General features: G+C 37.7%; 1 long non-coding RNA gene across 1 annotated transcript in view; it reads right to left on the bottom strand.

The window, feature by feature from the left end:
• Nucleotides 1-406: 406 nt before the first annotated feature.
• Nucleotides 407-9,953, bottom strand: part of LOC311517483 — a 48,031-nt gene continuing 38,484 nt past the window's right edge. Inside the window, exon 3 of the long non-coding RNA XR_014710712.1 lies at nucleotides 407-468. This is a non-coding gene — a long non-coding RNA (uncharacterized lncRNA). The remainder of the gene's footprint in view (nucleotides 469-9,953) is intronic.

Genomic DNA, 9,953 nt, shown 5'->3' with positions numbered 1-9,953 from the left:
CAGAAGCTGGGCAGGGCCGGCTGGTGTCATGGCTGGGGGCTGCCTTGGGTGTGCTGGGGCGAGCTCCCCTCAGTCTCTCCCGCTCCTGCGCTGTGGGGCTGTCCGGCAAACACTAGAGAGACAAGGTGAATGAGATATCTTTTATTGAACCAACTTCTGTTGGTGGAGAGATAAGCTTTTGGTCCAGTAAAAGACATTACCTCATCACCTTGTTTCTCTAATATCCTGGGACCAACACAGGTACAACTACCCTGCATACAACACCAAACACTGATATTTAAAAAAAACCACATAAAATATGTTAACAAAAATATCTGAAATTAAATAAACAAACTTTAACTATTACAGCTTTAGGGCTTTTTTTTCACTTCTCAGTTTTTCTTCATTTTCATTGCCAGTTTAATATATTTTCTTCCAAATCTCTTTCTTCGTTCAAAATCCTCCTCAAAACTTTCTTTGCCATGATGCCTACAAAAAAAAAAACTGGTCAAGGGTTAGGCTGCTTGGGTGCTAAGATTACTGCTAACCAATATAGTCTCATTGTTTCCCTTCACTCCCCCATCTGTCTGTGTCCACGTGCTGTCGCTTGACTTATACTTTGTTTGTAAGCACTTTGGACAGGGACTGTTTTTTGTCCTCTGTTTTGTACAGCACTGAGCACAATTGGATCCTAGCCCATGACTAGGCCTTCTAGGTGCTATGGTAAACAAATAATAATAGCAGAGCCATACCTACACATTTTAGTCATTGCTATAATAGGTGTAACACAAGATCCCATTTCCTCCTTCTGAGTTACCAGGCACATATTTCATATGTTGGAGTATAACTTACAGATCTGTTATACCCACTTTTCAGACATTGGTCCTTCACATGCTTCCAATTTCAATGAGCAACAATGAAGCATCTGAAACATTTTATGCATGCAGCTCACATACTATGTTTTGATAATATAGGTCAAAATGTACATCAGGTACAAGAGAGGGATGTTAGAACAGGCTGGTCAACAAAGAGGCGAAGGACAAGCACAGTGACAGCAGCAACAGCTTTGCTTGACATTTTAAAGGCAAATAAAGACCGAAATACATCAAAAGCATTTTCACTGAGTGAGATGAAGGCAACTCTGTTCCAGCTTTGAGCTTCCACGGTACTTTAATGGGTAGGACTGTGTCTACTGAAAGAAAAACAAAACAAGCATAAAATGAGAAAATATTCTCTTCTAATGCAATAAGGTAATGGAAAAAAGTCACCAGGAACATGTTAACAATTCCTACAGTCCCTGTCATTTATTTTTTTTTATCTATACTAGGGAATAGTCTATTTCCCAAATTTTCCTTTTTTTTCTTTTTTAAGTGCCTTTTTCTAAATTTTGTGCAAAATAATAATTATAGGAGCACAACATATAAAGCTCATAAAATACGTGCATCTAAACCTCATATTATAAAATTACATGTTGCATGGTGCACGTAAGAGAAATAAAATGAAACATTGAACTAATATGTATGGGACTGGGGGGTAGGTCACCTGGCCTAGTGCTCACTGCTGGGTTTGTGTCCACACATCAAGGACAGCCACACGACGGCAGTCTGTGAGCAGATGTCAGAGGAATTGCTAGAGCCTGGTTCAATAAGCAAAAGTCAGGGTCAAAATCAGGTCGTGGGTGGAGACTGGCAATCAGAAGACAAGACATTGTGAGGAGTCATAGCAAGCCAGAAGTCTGTGTGATCGCCCAGACAACTTCCTGGGGTACCCTCCAAGGTTAAATAATGTACTTGACCAATCAGAGGGTACTGTCACTTTGAACCCTTTGGGCGGTACTTCCTGTAGTACCCAATCTCCACAGTATTCCCTGGGTGTGGTTCTACCTACCCTTCTGGTGGCAATGTCAGGGGTCCCAAGCTCTGCAAACCTGGGTTCTATATCCAGAGGTCCTGACCCAGTAATGATGTCACCCAGTAATGATGTCACCCACCAATACTGTTAGATTGGCCTCCATTTTATAGATATTGATGAAATATTCATGATTTCAGTTGGTGGCTTTAATCAGGAAAGCAGATATGAACATTCCCAGTATATATGGGTAGTCCTTTATTACAGTGTCCCGTATTGGGACTAGAGTTGTGTGGAAAATGAAAAAAATCCATTTTGTGGAGGAATTTGAGATTTCAAAATTTGTTTTATTTCGATTTAGAACAGAACCCACAGATTCTGAAATTCTCTGTGAATGAACATGTCAGAAAAAAAAATAATTTCAGATTGTTTTGTTCTGACAAAGGTGAATCATTCTGTTTTACTTTTTACCTTTTTGCCTGATGATATATAATAAAATACTAAATTCAAACAAACCAAAAAGTTACTTCAAAGGGAAAAATCAAAATGTTTAGTTCTGGAAGTATCAGAATGAGATGTTTTGATTCAGACTTTTTTCATTTTCTCCAACATGAATCTTCTGAAAAATCCATGCTTTTGCAAATTTTGACAATTTTGACAGAACTGAATCTTCCAATGGAAAATGGTTTGTTGCAGTTTTTCTAGTCAGCCCTATTTATTACTTCTTAAAAGGAACTTCATGTTTTTGTAATATGATTTCCCCCCCCCCCCAAAAAAAAAGAATCTTAACTGCACAGAGTATTTCTTTTAGTGAGAATTTCCTAAATAAAAGGCCAAATTCCGCTCTCAGTTATATCCTTGTAACCTCAAATGCCCAGATCTCCAATCTACTATAACGAATCTGTTGTTTTCTGAGATTTCATTGTTGTCACTAAACTTCACGCCATGAACACTTGGAACTTCGTGGCAACAGGTTTTGAACTCAGATTTTCTTCCTCCAAAAGCACGCAATCTTACCATTTGGGGTAAAGAAGAAACTCTACTAGTTTAGCAGTAACTCTACTGGCAGTACACAATTGAGCAGTTCTGACCTCTTCCAATAGCAGGCAGCTGAGTTCATTACACGACCTGCCTAAAATGATCTTCAATAAAAACTTTTTAAAGCTGCTATAGATTCTGACATATACATATTCCTATAACCCATAAAAATCTATCCAAGTTGGAAAACTGACAATGCTAATACCCTATTAACTACAATAGAGCAGCAACAATAGCAGTGCTGTTTTAAAGGGTGTATTATAGTTTATTTTAAACTCCCATTTTTATGGCTTAAATTCTTGTTTATACGATATTGCATTTGGATGAAACTCGCTGTAAGCATCTACAATTATTATCATTTAAATAGTGCTGTCACTGTGTATCCTGCTGTAATATTATAGATGAGATTTTCTAAACATCTGTTTCAAAGATCTTACCGTCTTAAGGCTTGGAATACAACAACAGCACAATACCTTAACCCAGAGGCTCTCAAACTAGGGGGTGTGGAATATATTCTGGGTGTGTGTGAGAAGCTTTAGGGGGAAAAACATACTGCACACATTTTAATCACAGCAACGAATAACTAGCAAAGCTGATTCCTCCTGACAGATCAGTAGGTGTCTGGCCATTAAGTTCTGAAGGCAGAGTGGAGAGCAAAAGCAGCAGCTGCTGGCCAGGCAGCCATCTCTGAACTCAGCACCGTGGCCAGAAGCAGCAGAGAAGTAAGGGTGGCAATACGTATATATTCTTGGGGGCGTGGGGGAATGCTACAGATGCAAAGAAGGGAGGTGCGATCAAATCAGTTTGAGAACCACTGCCTCTATCAAACACAGTATGCCTAGAGGGCACTTCACACTCACTGAAATGTTTTGCACCTTAAATTATGCCAGTTCCAGTCTGTTATTTTTCAGTCAAAGATAGGAAATTGCACTTTTAGGAGAAGTACAGATGTAAGTTAAAGCCAGTTCTAGACTTGTTTGTTTTGCAAATCTCCAGCCAAAATATTTTTTTGTAAAGAAAGATGTTAAAAGAGAAAGTTTATTCGTGTAATTGTACTCCAATAGAATTCAGTCAAGCTGATGTTCAGAAGACACTTACTGAGATTGCTTAGTGAAAAAATTGCTGCCTTGGCAATAAGAGGCTAAATTCTCCTCTCAGTTGACTTCAGTGGGATTGCATTGGTGTAGCTGAAAGGGAAATGCGACCATTTCCATAACAATGGTTTGTCATAATACTTAGTTCTGAGACAACGAACTCAAGAGATCAGGCTTTCTGCGCCAAATTCAAGCTTCACACAATTCCATTGACCTCAATGTTGTTGTGCTCATTTACATCCAGGCAGAACTGGCCCTTTCTTAATAAGGGAAAAATCAAAGGAAATATCAATGAAAATCAAAGGAAATGGTGTCAGTAGTGGCTAAATGATGTTCATATAAACTATTTTATTGCTTTTGATACCAAAAGTATCTATTCTAGACCTCTAGGTGCTTCAACGCGCTTTACAAATAAACCATACAAATTAAGATTATCACAACCCCAATCCACATAACTACCTGATCAACTAACCAGGCAATCAAATACAAGAAGAACTCTCCTGAAGAAATTATCTTGTTTCTCAACCTTGCCTAAACAACCAGGAAAATAGACGAGCCATGGCACATGCCCCGCAGATCAACAAATTCCCAATTTCCACAAGACAAGATGGAGCAGTGTAAAGTATTAAGAATTGCACAGCTACTATATTCCAGGCTGTAATAATCATGTAATCCCCTTTGACCCAAGCAGTTACCAAAATTCAGGGCCTGCGCGTTGTTTTGGTTTTAGGGGGAAAGAGTGATGATCGAGTCAGGTATCTCTGATGCAATCCTGTTTATTTACAAACAGCGTACAAAGTGCTGTTTCCCTGAATACAGGAGGAATGAAATGGGAAATGGTTTCTTTGCTAACACCTCCAAACCCCTTTCAGTCAGCACTCTGTCCAAAAAGTTCCCTCTCTTAGCGTTTTCTCAGGGTCATGCTACAAACGCTTCTCTGGGGCTTCCTATCTGCCTTCCCTGTCTTCTACTGTGGTGTTTCTGCCACTTTTCACTCCCTCACAAACACAGAGCTCCATTAAACAATATCCAGCCCGCCTCAATTTGGATTAAAATCTCACGGCTCAAGACTCTAGTCTTGCATATGGCCTATTGTTTCAACTTTCTATTCCATAAAGAAGCCTAATTGCTTTTTACATTTATTCTAAAGGAAGGGCAACAGTTATGCCCACTATCTTCAAAAGGGTTTCACCCAATCCCCAGCATAACAATACATAGCTAAGCATCTTATGGGAATAATGAGGATCCTAATTAAGCTCTATCACCTTTTCTTCTCTGTATTCTTGAGAATTATCTTTTTTAAGTGTAGAATACGATGGCTAATGCTTAACTTCATATGCAGCCTTGAGTAGGCTCTGCTTACTTGGCCTGGAGCACAAAGGCTTCCAAGGTTACGGCTCTTTAAATGTAGAAGATTACACCAAGTGCCTAACTTTTTTGGTGCCCAGGACTAACCTCCACTTGCATGCAGGCAACCTGTTGTATACTGCATAAAGGCTTACAGGATCAAGTCCTAAAAGATGGTTCCAATGGTTGAACAAGGAGATTGGGTTTCCGTCTTTAAAAGCTACAGACAGATAAAATAAAGATAGCTGAATTTAAAAATCAGGAGAGCTACTAGGTAACTTTTGTATAGTGTTGGTACCAGGGCATCATCACGTTCACAGTGTAGAAGAGCAATATATACTATACAATTGGAAGTCTTCCAGAGTGACAAGGAATCGGATGAGGGAAGCAGCACTAGAGCAGTGACAGAGGATTACTCACAGGATGCTTGCTCTGCAGGACATCTAAAAGAAAGAAGACTGACAAAGTGATAAGGATTTAGAATCAAGGGATGTAACAGAAAGCTGAGCTTGATGGAAGGAGCTAATATTAACAGGCTCAGCAGGCTCCAAATGGTAAGCGCAGGGAAAAAGCACTGTTTGAGTTGTGCTGGTCAAAAGTTGAAGGCTGAGTCAAACTGTGGGTACTCACATGAGGAGAGGACTGAAGCAGACAAACCAGACCCCAAAAAAAAATAATCGAGCATTTGGAAATGTTTTGTTTTGTCATGTTGTTTTTCAGGAAAAGCTTCTATGAAGGTGCCAGGAGAAGATAAACTGTAGATGAGTGAGTCACACTGGTAAGGTTGCTAGTGTCAATTGGCTCATTTGACAGTTCTTAGAACATGATAAAAGAGAGATTCCTAATGTCAGGCCACAAAATTCAAAAATGATGAAAATCCCCACAAATGTATTTCAGAGCTGGACTCAGCTTTAAAGGCCGCAAAGAAATATGCAAAACTCAGTGGATAAAACGAACAATATTATGTGAAAATTCAATTTAATTTTAATTGAATTTCCTTCACTCATGTTCATGGCACTTGCATTCACTTTTCACGAAATATTAGTGCATAGCGGCACAAATGTTCACAGAAACAAAATGTCAACACTAGACCATGAATATTCATAGGTACTGAAGCTTACATTCACATGCATGAGTGTTGGTCACCTAACTGGGGAACAGAAACAAAACCATGTGCCTTGTCTGACCAATCTCTCAAGTAAGCAACACAACTCAAATAGGAAATTTGCAATTAATCCTGTGAGTTAAAAACATTTACAGAACAATTTGTCAAATGAATACAGGACAAAATCAAAGACGTTTGTGTTTGTGGATATTTTGTGAGCACAAAGAGGCTAAATTTATATGATGAATTTTTCCCATAGCTCCAAGTTTAAGAAATTTCCCAAGACATGGAAGTTTAAGACAGAGCAGACAAAAAAGTAAATAGTGTTAGAAGAATGAAAGGCAAACAAACACAAAAATATTCTCCTGAAGGAATATAAAGGCCATGAAAGCAATCAGTGCTGCAACAAAACTTGTAGAGATGCCATTCAGAAAGAACAGGGGAGTATGTAAGATGTGGCACATCACAAGACAGAAAATGCCAAAAACTAGGCAAGATATGCCTAGTCTCTGGCAATAGAGCGAAGAGCGCCAGAGTATGTAAAACCAGATTAACTAGAACAAAAAGGGTAGAACAAACTAACAAAGTACATTGCAGGGAAAAAGTGAAGAAGAAAGTTATTAGGAAACATTATTTGGTGTGGTAATCCACAAGTCAAATAATGATCTGGATGCATTGTACTATGAGTGGTAGGGCTATTTGGGTAATTTCTTTAAAAGTAGAATATGGAAAATGTACCTGATCTTGCCAACATGTAGGCTCATGCTTAATTTTACACAAAGTAGTAGTCACACCTTACTTCAATGGGACTACTCATATGTATACATTTATGCACGTGCATTAGTGATGGCAGGACAGAGGCCCAAACTGGGCATATATTTAGCTGTATAGTGATCATAATTGCTTGATAAAATGGAGTTTTTGTGCATACAAATTTCCATTTGAATGGAAAATTATGGTATTTCAATGAACAAACAGGCTCACAATTACATAAGGAATTCTGCATTTAGGCTCCTTTTTGCATGCAGATTTGCACATATGATTATGATATTTGCATATATAAAAATAGGTGTGTAATATATTCAGTCTTCACTTCATTAAAATCTTGCCCTATAAACAGACAAATCTTCTGCCAGCTTTTGAGGGGGAAGAGGGGACAGACATACTTGGATATCAACAGAGGCCATATTTGTTGGCTGTGGTATCATTACTAGAGGGCTTTTTTAATCAATAGGCTTACAGTATATAAATGACAAGACATTAAAGAAATGGTCATTTCACCATTTTGTGGAAAGACCTGCAAAGGAAGGGTTGGAAAGGAGTACTTGTGGCACCTTAGAGACTAACCAATTTATTTGAGCATAAGCTTTCGTGAGCTACAGCAGTTTCCACAGTATGCATCCAATGAAGTGAGCTGTAGCTCACAAAAGCTTATGCTCAAATAAATTGGTTAGTCTCTAAAGTGCCACAAGTCCTCCTTTTCTTTTTGCGAATACAGACTAACACGGCTGTTACTCTGAAACCTGTCAAAGGAAGGGTTGTGTGGTTAGGAAAATAAACCTTAAAAAGGACATAAAAAGTAAAGTTATTGTAGCTGTGGTCCCAGGATATTAGAGATATAAAGTGGGTGAGGTTATATCTTTGATTGGACCAATTTCTTGAAGGCTCGTCTTTCTCACTAACAGAAGTTGATCCAATAAGAGATTACCTCATGCACCTTGTTCCTATAAAACATAGATGCAGCACTACACATAACAAATAAAACAGACAAGGAAGAAATGTAGAAGAAAACAAACTGAAAGCACAGCTTATAATATATTCAGCTTTTCAGAAGCATTAGTCATATTTATTTATATTCACATGAATAGTGAATCAAAAGTCAAAAGACACACTCTGATATCAGCTCAGTACACAGCTCAACTGATTCTTTAAAAAAAAACAAGGAAAATACAGAAAGCAACTCATGCAGTTGAGTTTCCTTCTTTTGGGTAAAACTGTAGCTGATGTGGGGGCAGATTACACTAGATGCAGCTCTTGCTGCATTTAAAGATGTCACTGGATATGTGTGACCCATGTTGAAAATATAATTTACCATTTTCATTATGAGTGGTAGCAGTAAGTTGCTAAAAGTAATGTAATTCTTTTAATTGATTTTCCTCCTGTGGTCTGCTGCCATGGGAATTTGGCTTCCTTCAAGAGTCTGACATTAAATCTTTACCCACAAAAATATGTTCTTAAAAAAAAGGTATATAGAATCAGATTATTCAGACTGTGTTTTCTTGAAACAGAACCTGCATATTAAATTCATTAATATGGACAGAATGCATAAAGAAACTTAGAATTTTAGCTCATGGTTTGTATTGTTTAAATCAGAAGGGTTTGCCATAATGCTATCAAGCACGAATGAAAGCTGTTACTGAGAAGAATTATTTTGAGGCATCAGTGTGTTTGATTTTAGATTAAATCCTTGTACTTGCTGAAAGTTTTGTAGCAAATACATATAGTAATTACATTAAAACAGTCTTGAAAAATGATTTTATGATTACATTAAATGTAAACAATATTTCTGTTCAAATTTATATGCCCATAACATTATTTTTATGAGGAAGAAAGGGGAATACACGAAAATTGATGCAAAGAGGCCATCAGTAACATCAGTGAAAAAATCTTTAGATTAATGAAAGTTCAAAGTTAAGTGGGAAATATACTGTACGCTTTCTACCTTAAATTCACATCGGAACTGTGTTTCTGCTGTTATCAAAAATAGCTTAAAGGTGATGCATGGTGGAACTAGATGCTATTGAATTTTAAAATACTCATCATATACACTAAGCTGCAGCATAGTATGTAGCCAAAAGATTAATCGGTGGCTATTTCTGGATAATGCCAAAAGCAAAATGCATCTGGATCCCATTAGTTTCTGAGTATGGACTTGGGAGCTATATCTTATATGTAGATGTGCGTTTTGTCTACAGCTTTTAGGGGTTTTAACCCTTTTGTGATTTTTAACTCAGTCTTCGCGCTGCCTAGATCATAAATTGTTGGTATCCTTTGACTATCAAGAGGATCATAAAGCGTTGTTATTTATACCAATACACTAAACACATGTTAACTTTATTCATGTGAGTTGTTCCACTGAAGTCTATGAGACTCCTCACTTGAGTAAATTTAAACATATGCATAAGTGTATGAAGGATCAGGGCCTTTGCCATTCAAAGAGGTAAGTATAGCTTTTAACCCTTTATAGTTGTCTATGTTTTCTGTCAAATGTTAACCTATCCTTGCCCTATTCATCTTTGCCTCTTTCAGTATCCAGCCTACTTGTAGGCAACACCAGAATAATTTGTGTGGGGATTGCTCTCTCTGAACCAGTATCTTCTCTCTATCAGGCCAGTACTCAACAATTAATTCCCATTTTTCCGTACAAATAAAAGACAAATAATGCAATGTTCAGTAAAGATAACAGGCAGTATGTCCCAACGTGCAGCAGCTTGATTGAATTCAGATTGGATAAAATAAATGCATATTTTGTTTCAAGGTAC

The sequence above is a fragment of the Lepidochelys olivacea genome (genome assembly GCF_965140295.1).
Source record: "Lepidochelys olivacea isolate rLepOli2 genome assembly, chromosome: 3".
NCBI classification, from domain to species: Eukaryota; Metazoa; Chordata; order Testudines; family Cheloniidae; genus Lepidochelys; species Lepidochelys olivacea.
Note: the sequence above shows the minus strand (reverse complement) of the source record. Positions and strands in the feature narration are given on the sequence as shown.